At 35.0% G+C, this 17,972-nt stretch overlaps 1 protein-coding gene across 9 annotated transcripts in view; it reads right to left on the reverse strand.

Moving 5' to 3' along the window:
- The window catches only part of TTC29 (tetratricopeptide repeat domain 29), a 669,793-nt gene that overhangs the window by 219,215 nt on the left and 432,606 nt on the right, over positions 1-17,972 (reverse strand). The window lies entirely within an intron of this gene.

The raw sequence follows: 17,972 nt of genomic DNA on the forward strand, positions 1-17,972 counted from the left end.
TCTTGCCTGAAATAAAACCTAGTTAAGGGATGTAATATTTATGACAAGCTGTCTGAATGCCCTTTTTATTGTTCATTAGGTGTGCAAAGTTCTTTTTTGTTGCCCCATTTTTCCTATACAAGTCCATGTGATAACTTTCCTTTGGAATTTAGAATCAGGAAAAAAGCTTGTCCCTCTTGAAGAACTGATAGGTTTCCTTTCATCAGGAAATGAGAATTTTATAGTCCATCACATCTCCCCTTTTGCCCAACCTGCCCAGAAATTCAGAGTGAAACTTAATGTTCCCTCAGGGAAACTATATTGACTCTAGTGGGCAGCATATGTCCACACTTTTCCTTTATTTACCTCTCATTTTCTATTTATAATCTGACAGATGTATAATATAAAATGTTAACTTTAAGTTTCTTCAATCTTTTCTAGAAAGAAAACAAGAAATAAAGTGTTACTTTATGTAAGTCAGAAGACTCTTAAAGGAGAATGAAATACAATCCCTGCTTTCAAAGAACTCTAAGCCTAGAGCAGAGTCCTTTCCTTATGGCAATTCACAGCAGGAAAGACATTTTACACAGCAGTTCAGCACATGCACATATATATTTTATACATGCATGCGTATGAAACAAAAGTTGAAATGCATTAATCCTCAAAATGTTCTCATCTCTTTATAAATATTAATTTAATTAGTCCTTGTAACCATTCCATGAGCCATCCATCCCATCAGTATCGCTGTTTTTTCACATGGGGGAACTGAGATGCAGAAAGGTTAAATAACTTGGCCAAGGTCAACTAGTTATTTTGTCTGTAAGCATACAGTTGAGTTTTGAGTCCAGGGTGTCTTGTTTTAGAATCCATGCTCTGGTGCATCTGCTGGTAGCCTCCCAATATTTAGCCTTACTCTATGCAATGTACTCTTTTCTATTCTGTTTTACTACACTCTCTTTCATTTCGAAAATGCTACTCATGATCCCCAAACCAGTGGGTCATAACCATATCCACAAAGGGTCAGAGTCTCTAGTTTGTTAACTGTTAATCAAGAAGGAAAAAACCCTACACGTACATGATTGCCAATGGATACTAAGAGACTTCAAGCAGGAGCTCTGAACTCTACCATATGGTTGAGGATGGCTCTACAGGAGCCTCACAGAGCAAGAAACAGTTAGGTGGAAAACAGAAGTTTACCAAGTACACAGGCAAGGAGGAAGGAGAAAGCCATTTCAGGCAAAGCACATATACAAGGCCATGAAGGGATAAAAGATCATCACGCGTCCATCCTCTAAACACCTATAAGCCAAGCACTGCACAAGTACGAAGGTTGCACATGAGAGCAAAGAAGGCATGGCTCCAGCCTTCTTGAAGCTTGTAGTCTAGTAGAAGAAAGAAAGTAGCAATCACAATGCAATGCTGTAAGTGCCATGATGGGAACAGTTCTGGGTATTACAGGTTTTATAGTAGGTTTTATTACAGGTATTATAGTAGCAAGGTTACAGTATATAGTGAAGCCATTTAAGAATGAGTAAGCGTTAGCCATGAAATGATAAGGGGAAAAAAGCATTCTAGGACAAGGGAATGGCAGTACACTCAAGTTGGGAGATGAGACAGAACATGGTTTAATGATGACCTAAGTAAATCCAAAGACAGAATAGTGTAATGATTTGAGGATGGGTTCTGGAACCAGACTGCATAGGTTCAAATTCCCACTCTTGTATTTATTTGCTGTGTAACTACAGGTAAGTTACCTAATATCTCTGTGCTTCAATTTCCTTAGCTGTAAATGGAATTAACAAAGATTTTTCTATGATTAAATGGATGAATACATGTGAGGTACTTAGAACGGTATTTTAAATATACTAAGTGCCCAATATTAGTCATTATTATTTTGGCAAATAATAAATTTCAAAGTGGGAATGGTAGAGATTGCATAGACAGAAGTGTGGTTGGCACTTCACCAATTACTCACCATTCACTCAATTAAGTGCCTACCATGTGCTGGGTACTATTATAGGTACTAGAGACTCAGCAATGACTAAGACATTGTCCCAGTTGCTCAGTTGAGTTCAGAAGGCATCATCTTTGATTACTTCCTTCACTCAATTCCACACTCATTCTGTTGGTAAGTTCTAATCTCCCTATCACCTAAATATATTCTAAACCAAACCATTTCTGGGATGCCTGGGTGGCTCAGTTGTTTGGGCGTCCGACTTCAGCTCAGGTCATGATCTTGTAGTTTGTGGGTTTGAGCCCCGCATCACGCTCTGTGCTGACAGCTCAGAGCCCGGAGCCTGCTCTGGATTCTGTCTCCCTTTCTCTCTGCCCCTCCCCCATTCACACTCTGTCTCTCTCAAAAATAAATAAAATTAAAATTTTTTTTAAATCAAACCATTTTTCATCATTTTCACCAGATCTTCTCTGTCAAGATGCCATCATCTCTCACTTGGGCTCTTACCCAGGCAGATATCCACAGAGCAGCCTTAGTGATCTTTTAAAAATGTTACATCACATCATTCCCTGCTTAAAATGATCCAATAATTTCCCAGTACACCTAGAATAAAATTTAAGCACTTCAAATTATCCTAAGTAATTTCTAATCCCTTAAGAATAATGTGAACATAATAAAAAAAAAAAAGGGCAAAAGAAGTTTGGGAAGATTCTATCCCATTGATTGCCTAAGAGTTTTGAAAGACACTATAATAATTAACTAGCTACTTTGTGAATTAATTATAATTAATTTTAATTAAGAAATGAAGCGGGGATTCACACTGGTTAATTCCAAACAACCAAAATCTTTAAATACAGAAGCCCAGAATGAAACAAAACTAGTAAACCAAAATATATTATTCAGTTTTTCTAAAATATATTTCTTACTTCACTGCCATATGAAACAGAGTAAGGTGAACACAATAATATTTTGCTACTAAATTTCAATTACTTAATTTCAACACCATGCAAACACACTAAAAAGAGTACCAGTCATTTCCAGACGGTTCAACCTTTCATTAGTGGCTGATACTTTTGACTTCCTCTTTATCAGATGTCATTTCAGTATGTTAGCTTTCTCCTCATAGTTTCAAGCCACAAAAAAGTTAGAAAAATGAGAGGTTTCCACAGAAAACAATATAGCCAAGCCTGTTAAATCAGACAACCTAATTTTATATACACTTCTAAGTCAACTGACTTGTCCTAAGAATGGCTCCACACATCCCTCTTGATAGTAAAATACCATTTTTCTAGAGCTTTTCTTGTTTATGTCAAAGTTTGCAAGGATATACTGGTATTGGCTAACCTAAATCTGGTATCTTAATTAGTGGGGTATCCCTGATGTTATTACTGGAAAGGGACTGCCAAATTTTACCCAGGGTGTGTGGATTACAATGAAGGCGATGTATTCTCCTCTATCTAGACTTTCCCCCAACATTTGATTTCGTTTAACATGCTTACACATTAGCTTGAAGAAAAATGCTTAAAATATATAAAAAGATGTTTATATAGTAATATGAAGAAAATTCAGTTCATAGTTAAATCACAGTTTGAGGCTATATATATCTATATATATACACACACACACATATACATATATGTACACATACACATACATATACACACATACTGTATATATGTAAACATATATATAAATGTATATATATATATATATAAACATTATATATATAAACACAACCACTGTATATAACTTTATGTGTATATATAGAACCTTACAAGATCAAAAAAGTATAGAGTATTTAAAATGATTTTAGAGAATCATTCCAAACAAAATCGTTAAAGTTTCCAAATAATTTTAAAATGAACACAGAAAAGGATCCTCTATACATTTATGCATTCGTTTTATTTCTTATAACTAGACATTTAAATTTTTTTTACTTCGAAAGAGAATGGCAATGAAGAGGATTCTTGAGAAATGGTGGCATAAGAAGCTTCACCAATCTGTCTCCCAACCTAGACAATAATTGCAGCTTGATGTAATTATTTTGCAGTGCTAGAGTCTATTGAAGCCTTGCAACATCCAAGGGAAGGCTTAGACAGTAAATTCTTATTAATTTTGGTCAGTTTTAACTCTTAGCTCGTGGTAGCCACTCATCCCCCACCCCCAAGCCTCATGGCAGGCATCTATGCACTTGCTCCTGGTCCAGCATGCAAACAGCTTGCAGGAGCCATGGTAGGCAATAAAGGCCCTGTCTTCCAAATACCGGGGTTCTGTGTTCTGATTGTTGCCTCTGATCATGAATAGGCAGATACCAAGTGGGGGGGGGGGCAGCCATTATTGCACATACACCTTCATTCTTGTAAGCCCCTCCCTCTCGGGCTGAAGCAACTTCCAGGAGATTCAAAGGGCTGGTACTTTCCTGGCACCATTCTTTTCTCCTACATTTTTCTCTTTTATACCCTTTGAAAGCCAGATTTTTTTTTTTTAGAGAGAGAGAGAGAGCACACAAGCACAAGCAGGGGAGGGGAAGAGAGAAAGGGGGAGAGAGAATCTTAAGCAGGGTCCATGTACTAGAGCCCAATGCGGGCTTGGTCTCACAACTGTGAGATCATGGCCTGAGCCAAAATCAAGAGTCAGAAGCTCAACCGAATGAGCCACCCAGGCACCACAAGATTAGGACATTTGAAAGCAATAGTATGTAGGGGGAAATAAGTCACCACTCATGCCCAAGGAAAGGTACAGGCACCAAAAAGACCTAGGAAGACCTTAAATGTATACTTCAGGCTGATCCTTGGCACAAAGACAGAGTACAACAGTAAAACAAAGCACAGCAAAATAAAAAGCAGCAAATGCTGTAAAAGTCAAAGAATCTGATTGCCAGAGTTACCCACATTATTAGATTCAAATGTCCAATATTTAACAACAACAGCAACAACAGCAAAAATCACAAGGTGTACAAAGAAACAAGAAGGTATGGCCCATTCAAGGGGAAAAAAAAATAAGGCACTGAAACTGTCCCTGAGAAAGACCAGATGGCAGAACTACTAACCAGAGATTTGAAAATAACTGTCATAAAGATGCTAAGAGAATTATAGAAAGATGGGAAGTAAGTCAAGAAAAATATGTATGAATAAATGGAAATATCAATAAAGAGAAAGGAAAACTAGAAAGAAACCAAAAAGAAATTCTAGAGCTAAAAAATACAATTAACTAAAATGAAAAATTAACTAGAGGTATTCAAAGGCAGATCTGAAGCAGGCAGAAGAAAGAATCAGTGACCTTAAAATAGGACAACTGAAATTTTCAGGTATGAGGAAAGAAAGAAAGGAGACTGAATAAAAATGAACAGAGCCCAAGAGACCTGTGAGACATGATCAAGTGGACCAACATATGTGTTGTGGGAGTCCCAGATGGCGAAGAGAGAGAGAGAAAGGGGCAGAAAAATTATTTCAAGAAAAATGGCAAAAAATGTCCCAAGTTTTATAAAAGTCATGAATAAAAACATCCAAGACATTCAGTGAACTCTAAGGAGGACAACTGTAAAAGATCCACACTGAGACATAAAATCAAACTCTGAAAGGCAAAAACAAAGAGTGAATCTTGAAAGCAGAAATAGAAAACCAACTCATTACAAACAGAGGTCCTCATTAAGACTGTAAGCAGATCTCTCATCAGAAACTTTGGAGGCCAGAAAGTAGGTGGCTGATATATTGAAAGTGCTAGAAGGGGAAAACAACAACAACAACAACATCCAGCAAAATTGCCTTCAAAAGTGAAGGAGAAATTAAGACATTCCCAGATAAACAAAAGCTGAGAAGGCTCATTACCACTGGACCACTGCAAGAAATGCTAAAGGGAGTCCTGCAGGTTGAAATAAAAGGCTACTAAATAGGAACTTGAAGCCATATAAAGAAATAAAGATCTCAGTGAAGGTAAATGCATGGTCAATTGCAAAAGCTAGTATTATTACACCAATGGTTTTTAACTTCACATTTTTGTCTTGTACCTTATTAAGAGACTAATACATTTATAAAAAAACAATTATTACCCTAAAAGCTAGTATTATTTTCACTTTGATTTGTAACTTCTACATTTTGTTTTCCACATAACTTAAGGTTCTAATGCATTAGCAAAACAATTATTAATGTATGTGTGTGAGCAGAGGGTATAAGAGAAATCTCTGCACCCTCCCTTCAATTCTGTTGTGAATCTAAAACTGCTCCAAAAAGGGTTCTAAGCAAAAAAAATGATTAGTTTATGTTTTTTGGACAATGTATAAAATTTAATTCTCTTATGCCCATAACTGAAAGGGGCAGAGATGGAGCTATAAAGGAGTAAAGTTTTTGTATGTTCATAAAGTTAATAAGCCAGTATAAATTCAAATTAGAGGGTTATAATTTTAGGGTGTCAGATGTAATCCATGGTAACCACAAAGAAAACAGTTATAGAATATATACAAAAGGAAATTAAAAGGCAATTAACATTGTTTCATTACAAAAAGTTAACTAAACAAAAAAAGAAGACAGTAATGAAGGAAATGAGGGACAAAAAAGCCAAAAGGCATATAGAAAATATATAGCAAATGACAGAAGTCCCTCCGTATCAGTAAATACTTCAGATGTAAATGCATTAAACTCTCCAGTTAAGGACAGAGATTTGCAGAATGGATAAAAGAACATGATCCAGCTATGTGTTGTCTCCAAGAGACTCATTTTAGATCCAAAGGTGAAAATAGGTCGAAAGTAAAAGGATGGAAGAAGATATTCCATGCAAATAGTAACCAAAAAAGAGCAATGGTGGCTATATCAATGTCAGACAAAATAGACTTGAAATTAAAAAAGTTTACAAGAGACAAATCAGGACATAATACATTCATAAAAGATTCAATACAGGAAGAAGATATAATCATTATAAACATTTATACACCTAATAACAGACTATCGAAATACATAAGCAATAAAATGACAGAATTGAAGGGAGAAATAGATAGTTCTAAAATAATAGCTGAAGACTTCAATACCTGACTTTCAATAATGGTTAGAACAAACAAACAAAAGATAAGTAAGAAAGAGAGGACTCAATAACACAATAAGCCAACTGGATCTAATAGACATATATACAGAGCACTCTACCAACAACAGAATACACATTCTCTCAAAGGTACATGAGACATTTTCCAGAATAGACCATATATTAGGCCACAAATTAAGTCTCAGTAGATTTATTTTTTAAAATTTAAATTTAAATTATACCAAAGTATCTTCTCTGCCCACAGCTGGATGAAGTTAGAAATCAGAGAAGAAACTAGAAAATTCACAAATTTGTGGAAATTGAACAACATTCTCTTAAACAACCAATGGATCAAAGAAGAAATCACAAGGGAAATTAGAAAATGCTTAGAGATGAATGAAAATGAAAACACAACATAGCAAAATTTATGGAACATGATGAAAGTAGTGCCAAAGGGGAAATTTAATTGTAAGAGCTTAAATTTGTAAACAAGAAAGATCTTTCAAAAACATTTAAAAACAAGAAAGATCTCAAATAAACAGCTTAATTTTACAATTTAATGAATTAGAAAAAGTACAAACTAAACCCAGAGCTAGCAGAAGGTAGAAAATAACAAAAATTAGAGCAAAGACAAGTGAAATAGAGAATAGAAAAATAGTATTTTAAAAAATTAATGAAACCAAGAGTTGGTTCTTTGAAAAAAATCAGCAAAATTGAAAAACCTTTAGCTAGACTGACTAAGAAAAACAGAAAGAAAACTCAAATTACTGTAATCAGAAATGAAAGTAGGGACATCACTACTGATTCTACAGAAATAAAAAAAAATATGAGAGTACTATGAAAAACAGTATACAATAAATTCAATAACCTAGATGAAATGGACAAATTTCTAGAAACACAAAACCTATCAAAACTGAATATGAAGAAATAGTAAACCTGTATAACTACTAATGATAATGAATCAGTAATCAAAAATATCCAAACAACAAAAAAAAAACCTGGATCTGATGGTTTCACTGGTGAATTCTACAAAAACATTTAAAGGACTAACACCAATCTTTATCAAACTTTTCCAAAAAATTGAAGAGGAGCAAACACTTCCTAACTTCCTAATTCAATTAGGAGAGCTTTGCCCCTGATACCAAAGTCAGACAAAAATACTACAAGAAAAGAAAATTACAAGAAAACCAATATCCCTTATGAATGTTGATTTAACAAATACGAGTGAACCAAACTCAGCATCATATTAAAAGGATTATACATCGTGACCAAGTGGAAATTCTTCCTGAAATGCAAGAATAGTTCAACATACTAAAATTGATCAATGTAATACACCACATTAATAGAATGAAGAAAAAATTACTGCATGATCATCTCAACTGGTAGAGAAAAAGCATTTGAAAAAATTCAATAAAAACACCCAACAAATAAAAATAGAAGGAAACTACATCAACATAATAAAAGCCATATATGAAAAACCCACAGAAAACAGAATATTCAATGATGAAAGACTGAAAGCTTTCCTCTTAGTTCAGGAGCCAGGCAAAGATACTCAATTTCATCATGTCTTTTCAACATAATACTAGAAGTCCCAGCCAGAGCAATTAGGCAAGAAAAAAGAAATAAAAGACATCCAAATTGGAAGGAAATAAAATGATCTGTTTCCAGCTGTTGTAGAAACCTGGTGTAGAAAACCCTAAAGATTCCACAGAAAAAGCTGTTAGAACTAATAACAAATTATTAGGATACAAGGTCAATACACAAAATTCAGTAGCATACCTATACACTAATAATAAATAATTTGAAAGGGAAATTAAGAAAACGACTTCACTTATAATAGCAACAAAATATAAACCAAGGAATTAACTAAGGAGATGAAAGACTTATACAATGAAAACTGTGAAACATTGTTGAAAAAGTTAAGCAAGATATAAATAAATGGAAAGACATCCCATGATCATAAATTGGAAGAGTTAATATTGTTAAGATGTCAATACTACCTAAATCAGTCTATAGATTCAATGCAATTCCTATCAAAATACCAATGAGAATTTTTGCAAGGTAGAAAAATCCATCCTAAAATTCATAATGAATCCCAAGGCATCCTAATAGCCAAAATAATCTTGAAAAAAGAAGAACAAAGTTGCACCCACTTCCTAACTTCAAAACTTACCACAAAGCTACAGTAATCAAACAGTGTGCTACTGGCATAAAGACAGACATATAAACCAATGGAATAGAACAGAGTCAGAAATAAATCTTCACATGTATGGCCAAATAATTTTTGATAAGGATGTCAAAACTATTCAGTGGAGAAGGGACAGTCTTTTCAACAATTGGTGGTAGGAAAACAAGTTTATCCACATGCAAAAGAATGAAGTTAAACCCTTACCTAACACTGGATACATTAATTAAAATGGATTAAAGACCCAAACATAATTTAAAACTATAATATGCAAAGAAAACTTACGGCAAAGTTTTACAACATGGGATTTGGTAATGATTTCTTGGATATGGCATCAAAGGTACAGGCAACAAAAGACAAACTGGACTTCATGAAAATTAAAAACTTTTGTTATCAAAAGACATTATCAACAGAGTGAAAAGGCAACCTATGTAACAGGACAAAATAATCGCAAATCACGTATCATATCATGGGTCAACATCATGATATATAGAGAACTCCTAAAACTTAATAGCAAAAACCAAACAATTCAATTCAAAAATAGACAAAGGACTTGAACAGACATTTCTCCAAAGAAGATATCCAAGTGACCAACCAATAAGCACATGGAAAGATGCTCAACATCACTAATCATTAGGGAAATGTAAATCAAAACCACAATGAGATACCACCTCATACCCATTAGGATGGGTATTGTCATAAAAGCAGAAAAAAATAAATGTGGGTGAAGATGTGGTGACATTGGCACCCCTGTGCATTGTTACTGGAATGTAAAATGGTACAGCCACTGTTGTGGCAGAATGGTGTTCCCAAAACAATCAAAAATAACATTACAAATTATTCAGAAACTCCACTTTTAGGTTCATAATCAAAAGGATTGAAAGCAGGGTCCTTAAGACATAATTGTACACCCATGTTCACAGCAGCATTTTATAGCTAAAACATGGAAGTAACCAAGTGTCCATCAATGCATAAATGGATAAGCCAAATGTAGTATATACATACAATGGAATATTATTCAGCTTGAAAAAGGAAGGCAATTCTTACATATGCTACAACATGGATGAACCTTGAGGACATTGTGCAAAGTGAAATCAGCCAGTCATAGAAAGATAAGTGCTGAATAACTTTAGTTACATGAGGTATTTACATAAGTAGTCAAAATAATATAAACAGAAAGTAGCATAATGGTTCCTAGGAGTTGAGGGGAGCAGGTAAGGAGAGTTATTGTTTATTGGTTACAGAGTTTCAGTTCTGCAAATTGAAAGTAATTCTGGAGATAGATGGTGGTGATGGTTGCACAACAGTATGATTTAATGTCACGGAGCCACACACTTAAAAACAGTTAAGATGGAAAATACTATGCTATGCATATTACAATCTAAAAATCTTTTAAAAAGAGAATAATGTTGTACATTTCTAATGTAGAGTTAGGCATCACCTAATTTTGCTATACCAAAAAAGACTCTGATCTGGTAATATTTGTGGAAACCCTGGGAAAGCAAAAGGATATTTGTGAGCCTATATCCTAGTTTTGCTTTAAGTACTGAGAAGGTGACACTAGTTACAGTAACTCCAGTTTCCAGAACAGAAAACAGAATAGGGTGTGGGTATGAGCCAGGGGGTGATTTTTACATAATTGCAGTAATATCAACATTTTGAAGATTATTTTTTAGCCATAATGGAGAATGGAAAAAGGCCTAATTAATTTAGATATTCCCTTGCCTTCTTTCTCAATACAGACAGAATACAATATCAAAGACAAAACTCAACATAACAAAATCATCTTGCCACGTGAATTACAGGTGATGTGGCTAGGTCATTGCTCATCCCACTGACAGTTCTGACTGATTCAACCTCTCTGGTACCTGGGTGTTTATCTCCTTTTATCACTTTGTTCCTTGTTCCTGAAAGAGCAATTTCCCAAATGATTTCCAAATACAGGAGGGCTATTGTGCACTTTCAGGTTTACAAGCTATTATGGGAAAGAGCCACATTCTCTGGCTATCTTCCTTACATTTCTCAAACTGTAGGTTTATAAGTAAAGCAATCTTATTATAGTAATGGTAAGTTAAAGCAATTTGTAGAAATGTTTTAAAGGGGGTTGGAATAGCTCAGCAGACTATACAAATTGTATTGCTTGGTGTAGCATAAGTAAGTTTATGAAAAATTTACCATAAGTTGAAATAAAAAATATTTTCCCCTCGTTGGTTAGCATTACTAAGTTTGAAATTAAAACTTATTAAAAACTCTATCTTCTGGGGCGCCTGGGTGGCTCAGTTGGTTAAGCATCCAACTTTGGCTCAGGTCATGATCTCATGGTTTGTGAGTTAAAGCCCTGCATCAGGCTCCTTGCCAACAGCTCAGAGTCTGGAGCCTGCTTTGGATTCTGTGTCTCCCTCTCTCTCTGCCCCTCTCCGGCTCATGCTCTGTCTCTCTCTCAAAAATAAATAAACATTAAAAAAAAAACACACAAAAATCTCTATCTTCTGAACATGATGAAAATGATACCTAGGTAACAAAGTAAAATATGTAATTATACATATGTAAAGAAAAGTGATAAATGAATATTAATACCTAAATCAACACATAATGTTAATGTGAAGTATTTAGGTTATATATTAGTAGATGCTTTAAAAGCAAAAAAAAAAAAGATCAGTGACTGTTAAATAGCTAAAGTAAATGTTGTCTACATGTGTTTCTTATACAGAATTTCATTTAACTTTCATAAGAATTTCCTATTATCATTGTGCTTTCCAAATGGTTGTGGAAATCAAAGATTAGAGAAATCAGATAACCTGCATAAGATCACACAGATATTAAGCAGTAAAACCAAATTTCCAACTGAGGGAGAAATCAGCTCCCATAAAAGCCACAGCTGTAATGTCATGATTCCTGTGCTTTTGCCTTACAAAGATTTTTTTTTTAAGTCTAACAGAGCTGCTAAGTTTAAACATCATATATGAAAATAATATTTTAAAGCAAACTTTTAAAAGACATAGAGACATAAATGCCTAAGAAGTTGGCATTTGAAACCTTTCCTCCTTTTTTAATTTATTTAGACTTAGTTTTGATGAAACTATGAGATCCTCTTTGCATCTAGGGAACAATTTTTTTTTAACTTTTTAAAGTCTATTTATTTTGAGAGAGAGACTGAGAGAGCAAGTGGGGGAGGGGCAGAGAGAGAGAGGGAGAGAGAGAAGCTCAAGCAGGCTCAGTGCTGTCAGCACAGAGCTCAACATGGGCCTCAAACTCCTGAACCATGAGATCATGACCTAAGCCAAAACCAAGAGTCGGAAGCTTAACTGACTGAGCCACCCAGGTGTCCCTGGAACAATATTTTTAAAAGTTCTTTCCAACTACATTTCTTAAATTCCAAAATTTTAAATTTTATTAATATCAATATTCTTTAAAAAAAAATTATGGTCAAAAAAGTCTTTCCCAGTTTCCCATCCTAGGGATCCGCTGTGGAAACAATACTAGAATTTGAAGAAACAAACAAACAAACAAAAGTTACCCATCCTCTGTTCCTATCAGTATTCCCTCCTATTGCTTAATTTTTTTATACTCATGATAAGGTAAGGACTAATTAATGCCTTTCCGAAACTTCAGAACATCAAAATCCTGTCTCTCTTTCTTGAATCAGTAAGACCTTAAAGCCCGGTCTGCTACCTGGAAGGAAAGAAGGGCAGCTTCCATCCCTCTCTTTCCTGACTGTTCCTGTTAGTCATGGAGCCATTTATTTGTCAACTACCCTTTTCAGAAAGTTGATTTGCAAAACTCCATACAGAATTTAACTTGTCACATCACAAAAGAACAAAATGTTTTGAAGAGAAAACCAAACGATTTCACAAAATTATTTAAAGGTAAACAGGATAAATGAAGCAGAGCTTTGAAAAGCACACCGAAGGGGTCTAAATTCCCATGGTGTTAATGTGAACTATATCCTGAATAAACTTCGCTCTGTCACGTATATTTTGATAACCTGGCCGTTGTGCAAATCCAGGTGCTACATTTGCTTAAAACAAGAGTATCTGTGATTCATAAAAGCGTCTTTGGAAGACAATTTTGAGATAAACTCAAGACGAAAACTTAACACTGGCAAAATGCTAATTTACTTTAACTGTGTCAGTATAATACAATTCAAAATGAGGAAGGGGTGAAAGCCATTAAAAGATATGAAAATAAACGGTTCTTTGTCTCTACAACCCAAACTCATTGAATATGACAACTGACAGTCTAATTGCCACTTGTGCTGACAAAGTGACGCTTACTGAGCTTTAACTGATAATGCTGAGAGATGCTCTGAAAGAAAGCAATATCTTAGAGATGCACACATCTCTATTTGATCTAAATCTATTCTTCCACATAATAAAACGTGGTATCTGAAGAAGAAAGATAAGCACTCTCTGTCCCTTGATGATTTTGTTTATTTGTATCCTCATACACATAGCTGAAGCTGTAAAAACTGCCCCCCAGAAATTTTTATTTGAATCTACAAATGACACTTTCATTACTTAGCTATTCAAAGCAATTACGATATGATAATAAATGATACTTTCAATCCTTTTAAAAAATACAATATTCTGACAATATAATACAGAACAAAAAGCAAAGCACAAAACCACAACAGGATCTTCTTTAGTTGTTAAAGGTGAGTCAAATATTATCAATGAACTATTTGCAGATTTATCTAAAAAAGTCAAATTGTCAGTGTTAATTATATTGTACGTGAACACAAAACGTGGGAAAAATGTACCTACTAGGCACAGAAATAATCCAGTCACTTAAAAAGTAATGAAGCATACTGAAATTCTTCTGCAAATGCAGATGATAAACAAAAACAAAAACAAAAACAAACAAAAAAACCAGAAGCCCTTTGCTTTTGAACTACTTTACCCATTCCCAAGTAAAATGATCCCCCAATTGGATCTGGCCATTCCAGGAACTAGTCTATACTGTCTTGCTCAATTACTCATTTAAATTTTATGCTCCTATTTGTGTATATAAGACACTTTTGAGGAGTTAAACTTCTTTGATTCAATATTCAAACCAGTTAACAAACAACATTGACCTGAAAATATTGCAAGCAAAGAATATCCCTAGCAGGCTACCTATTTCACGGTGTTTATGTAACATTTTGTTCATTCATTCATTTAACTTGCAGTTGTTGGCTTCTGGCCACGTGCCAAGGCACACAGAGACATGCTCCTGTGCCCGTGCAGATCTATTCTGCTGGGATGAAGACAGTCAAAATACAAACTCCCAATGCAAGAGGGGGACCAAATTATAGCAGAAATAGAACCAGATGATTTGGCTGAGAGTAAGTATAGGTGGAGTGAGGGCTACTAGATTATGAGGTCAGGAAGTGGGAGACTGAAGGGGTCACATTACCTGCATGACAAGAAACAGTATCAGCAATAAGGCCACAATGAGAAGAATGAGTGGCGGGGAGAATGGGAGATGAAGTCAGAGAGGTCAGTGAAGTCCAGATCATGTACAGCAAAGTCCAAACAACAGTAAACCTTAGAGTTTATCATAAGAGCAATGGGAAGCTCAGGGGGTTTTAAGCAAATGAATGTCATAATCTATTTTTTTCAAAAAATGACTCTGGAAGCTGAAGTTTGGCAGAGTTAGAGGGGCTATGTGAAGAGCAGCCAGGACAATTCTAGTGTCCATGGCAAGGGATGATGGTAGCTATGCAATGAAGAGAAGTAGATGAACACAGAATATATTTTGGAGTTACATCTGATAGGTCATAGAGATGGATTAGATGGGGGAGGGTGGTGAAGTCAGGGTGAAACTCAAGGCTTCCTTGGTGCCATTTACTGAATATGGGAAACACCGTGGGGGGAATATTTGTTGGGGGAGTTGAGGGAAAGTAGGGATAAATCAAGAGTCATTTGTGGTCATATTAACCTTAGAATGTCTATTAAAAATACAAGTATATACGGAAAAGAGGCAGTTGGATATAAAAATCTGGAGCTCGGGGCTCCTACTGGCTCAGTTGGTTAAGCATCTGACTCTTGATTTCGGCTCAGGTCATGATCTCACAGTTCGTGAGACCAAGCTCCACATCAGGCTCTGGGCTGACAGTGTGAAGTCTGCTTGGGATTCTCTCTCTCTCCTCTCTCTCTCTCTCTCTCTTCTCTCTCTCTCTCTCTCTCTCTCTCTCTCTCCTCCTCCTCCTCCTCCTCCTCCTCCTCCTCCTCCTCCTCCCCTGCTCACACTGTCTCAAAATAAATAAATGAATATATTTTTAAAAATTTGAAGCTCAATAGCAAGCTCAGGGTTGAATTTATAAATGTGATAGTCATCAGGATATTGTGATACTTAAAACTTTAAGAATGGATCCAAGGAAATACAAGGCCTAGGATTCAGCCCTAGGACAACCCACCACTGAGAGTTTGAAAAGAAAGCCAGCCAGGAAAGACTAAAGTGGCACAGTCAGAGTTTGGAGGAAAACCATAGAACATGGCATCCTGGCAGGCACAAGTACACAGTGATCAATGGCAGAGTGCTCAACTCTATCAGATGCTGTGAAGACATCAAGAAAGATGAGTCCAGAAACATCATCATTATATATTGTAAAAATGAATGACGTTGGTCACTCTAAACAGAGAGATTTCTGTGACTTCTGGGGCTGGAAATCTAGTTAGAGTCAACTGATGCAAAGAATGGGTACAAATATTGAGACAGTGCTTCTGGTTGCTATGAAGGGTAGAGAAAAATGGGACAGAACCTGGAGGGGGATAAGAAGTCAAGGGAAACACTAAAGTCAATATGAATGCTAAGTGAGACTGATCCAGTGGAAAGGGAGAAAATGATGATGTAGAAGAAAAATGTGTTTAATTGCAGGAGAAAGTCTTGGAACAAGTAAGAGCGGATGGTATTCAGAGCATAAGTAGAGGCATCATCCTTAGACAAGAATAGGAACTTTCCACCCATTATGATAGAAGAGAAGTCCAGAGTATAAAGTTTTTGGGTTAGATGATGAAGCATTATTTTGGGACTCACATTATTTTGGGACAGAGAGCACATACATATTATGGGATATGTATATCAATTATATAATGAACATGTATATAACCATCTTTATACACTTGATCTTAGCATGTATAAAGCAGTGTATATAGAGATTTAAAGGTTTATCATAGACATTGCTTTTGTCTGACTGAAAATTTGATTCATCAATTTCTTCCCCTTTTATATTGAGGATCTGTGATGTCCTAGTTTGGTCACTTTATAATGCTACCAAACAGAAAGCCAAACTCAAAATCTGTCTTCCTTGGTAGGTTTTATCCTGATTTCCTCTAGACCTTGAGGCTGCCCCTCATAATACAATCAGCACTCATTTATTCCATATTTGTTTCCTGTTTGTAAATATTGTTTCAAATAGAGACAAGGAAGGGGCCAAATATTTTATAATAAGATATCGTTGTCTTTCCCCCTGTGAAAAACCTAGTATTAGATATAAAGCAGGCACTTGAAGGCTTGCTGACCAATTTATCTTTTTAGAGTTGAATGACTAATAAAAAGTTTTATGTAGCAATTCCTTGGTTAACAGAATATGCATAATTCCTATGGCACCTGCTGAGTATTGCTGGGAGATGATGAAATTATTCATCAACTTTCTCCCTTACATGTTATTCAATTAGTTTGTCTGTGGCAAAGCCTAGAATATATATCAATCAAAAGAGTGAACTAAGTACAAGCTATCTTCCTATTAAGGTTTGCATCCACTATCTTAGCTTTGGTCTAAGAAAGTATTCAGGTGCAGGAAACTTTAAGGAGAATGCAATTGTAAGGATTGAGATTTATCTGGTGCTACTTGTTTTCTGTAGCATATTATGTATTTGAAATAATTTTGGTAATACCTTTAATCAAAAAAATATTAAGAGAATGCTCATCAGCAAAGCCTATTTTGCATTTTTAGGTCAAAGTTTTCTTCAGTGCAGACTGAAAGCTTAGCAGATTTTAAGTGCTGTATATGGATTTCTAGCTTGTTAAAATATCTGAAGCATGTTTAATTCCAAATTTAATTCCTACTTCTTAAGTCAATTACAGATATTTGTATATCATTATATTTAAATAAGAAGGAAAATATCACTTATATATACTTTTCTTTCAAGAAGTATCATCAGACAATATTAACCTTTAATTTTAACCAACAGGTTACCATGGAAAGTTAATAAATCAGCAATCAGAAAAGCATTTAACCAGAGGGCCCATATACCACATATGGAAGTCAATAGCATTCCAAGGAAGACAGTGATTACAGGTACCATAAAATTTTGTCACTCTATGAAGTAACTACTGACAGAATGAACTATTCCATTTTTCCACATTATATGCAAATTCACAAAGATAATATCTAATCAAATGAAACATATCAAGACACTTGGAATTTTACACTTTGTGAAAATCTATACCAAAAATACTAAGAAAGTACTTTCAGTAGAATCCCACAGCACTAGACAATACTAGTAGAGAGGCTGCTTTAAAAGCATTTATTTCATAAAATATTTTAATTGAGTCATCTAATGAGTTTCATAAGATGCATGTGTATTAAAATATTTCTATTTTTCAGTACTTATATCTAACGATCTGATGATAACATAGCCACCAAGTCTACAGACAAGAAATATTAAGCCTTTTTAGCTATTATTATAGGTTTTTATTCATTTCTCACTAACCTACACAGATTTTTATACTGTTTTTACTCAAACCATAAATTAGTTTCTAACGTGATAAAATGGCAAAGTTCGTGTTGTCCATTGATAAAATAAATCCAGACAGTTTAGATTTATGTAAAAAGTAACCAATAAAGTACAATCCACTCAT

Source organism: Panthera onca, chromosome B1 (genome assembly GCF_046562875.1).
Source record: "Panthera onca isolate mPanOnc1 chromosome B1, mPanOnc1 haplotype 2, whole genome shotgun sequence".
NCBI lineage: Eukaryota > Metazoa > Chordata > Mammalia > Carnivora > Felidae > Panthera > Panthera onca.